The sequence below is a fragment of the Ailuropoda melanoleuca genome, unplaced genomic scaffold (assembly GCF_002007445.2).
Source record: "Ailuropoda melanoleuca isolate Jingjing unplaced genomic scaffold, ASM200744v2 unplaced-scaffold69571, whole genome shotgun sequence".
Classification (NCBI taxonomy): Eukaryota; Metazoa; Chordata; class Mammalia; order Carnivora; family Ursidae; genus Ailuropoda; species Ailuropoda melanoleuca.
In genome coordinates this window covers 1-1,707 of record NW_023244471.1, presented here as the reverse complement: position 1 = coordinate 1,707, position 1,707 = coordinate 1, and the positions used below count along the sequence as shown (strand labels likewise).

At 41.9% G+C, this 1,707-nt stretch overlaps 1 long non-coding RNA gene across 1 annotated transcript; it reads right to left on the bottom strand.

Annotated features, from left to right (window-relative positions):
- Positions 1–1,659, bottom strand: LOC117795088. Its single transcript, XR_004623089.1, has 3 exons — positions 1,638–1,659; positions 1,383–1,450; positions 1–69 (listed from the first exon to the last, which is right to left on the bottom strand). It is a non-coding gene; the product is annotated as an uncharacterized LOC117795088 (long non-coding RNA).
- Between the last annotated feature and the right edge of the window lie 48 nt (positions 1,660–1,707).

Here is a 1,707-nt window from a genome sequence, read left to right as displayed (position 1 = left end):
CATTCTCTTAGATCTGCAGTTGGGCTCGACACATTCAAGCCTCAGCACAATCTTCTTTGTAGTTTTAGCCTGGAAAAAATGAGATCAAGCCCTTCATAAATTACTGCAGAAAATCCTTCAAAACAGGACTGTTGGGTTGAGTACTACTTAAAGAGAAGCTTTGCAAATGACAGTTGTGGCAATTTGACTTTAGCTATAGGGAGAAAACAGAAATGTGAAAAATCAGTGCATTTAATAGGAAATTTAATGGCAAAGGTAGGTTACTTAATTGCCATCAAATTCTCCATTCCCATCAAACATCCCAAAGAACTTCTTATCAAATAGGCATTCATCACACCACCTTGAGCTTGTGGCCTTTCACCAGCTCTCCATAGTTGTACTCCCCATAACCAAAAATGGGTCAACCAAGTGCATGGAACTATGAACTAAACACAAATTTCTCATGAAATGGGGTTAATAATTGTTACTTTAGATCAATTCTCTGGAGACTACCTAAAATTACGTCTACAATTTATGTGCATTTGACTGTATTTATTTAACTCAAGGTACACTAATCAACTTTTTAAGTCTACTTCTATAATCAGAATTCTACTTCTGCCCGTTCGCAGTTCTCAGAAAAGCCAAAGCCTAGGCAGAATCTGCCCCCCCCCAAACAAGTTAGCTGAATGTGGAAAGGCAATCTGGCATTCCCTTTACCACCTTGAGATCAAACCATTTACGGCACCTAAACGAACACTAACGTTATTCCTTAGTACTTTCTGGAATGAGGCTGAATGAGCAAAGCACCAAAAGAAATGCTATGTTCATAGGAATGCTGTTCCAGGCACTGGCAACTTTAAGGAGTAGCCAATCACCTAGGGCAGAAGAGTAACTCATCTGGCCTGAAATGAGAATTCAGGAGAGCAGTGGAAGGCCTAGATGAGGATTTTAAAGAGCTTTAAAACGTCATGAGGTAAGTAGCAGACTGCAGGCTTCTGAACCGAGAAGCAAAGTAAGAGAGCAATTGTCACTATAAGCAAGGGCTGAGGATTCACTAGGGTATAACAGACAGGGAACAGGGCAAAGGAAAGGATTCACTGCTGTACTCGAACTTCAGTCCATAGGACAGCAGGGTACATTCCCTTTTACTTGATGTTTGCCTCTTTAAAAAGGGAAGGACAAAAATAATAAAACACTGAGATAGTGCAGGATTGTAGACTACAGTCAGACCCGGGTTGCACTCCCAGCTCCACTGCCTACTAGACGTGTCACTGCAGGTAAGGGAGAAAACTCCACTGAAACTATGAAAACACACACCTGCACTGTACAGTGTGGGCTAGAGAAAAATGCAAGGTCTTTTCCACAGTAAGTGGGAAGCACGTCAAATAGTAATTACTACTAACCTTTTTCCGGAAAATCGGCTTAGTCTGCCCACCATAGCCACTCTGCTTCCTGTCATAACGCCGCTTTCCTGGGGAATGAAGTTATTTGTTACGGTATACCAAAGATAATAAATCACAACCGCCACACGGAAAAGTCGTCTTACAGGTTTTATCTTTCCAGCAGAAATAACAAAACCCAGGTTGGGGGAGGCACGGGACTGCTAATGTATTATACTAGTTCCCGAATGAAATCAAATTACGTTCAGACCGTCTTACCCTGGGCATAAAGAGAATCTTTGCCTTTCTTGTACTGTGTCACTTTGTGGGGCTGGTGCTTGCCACACTT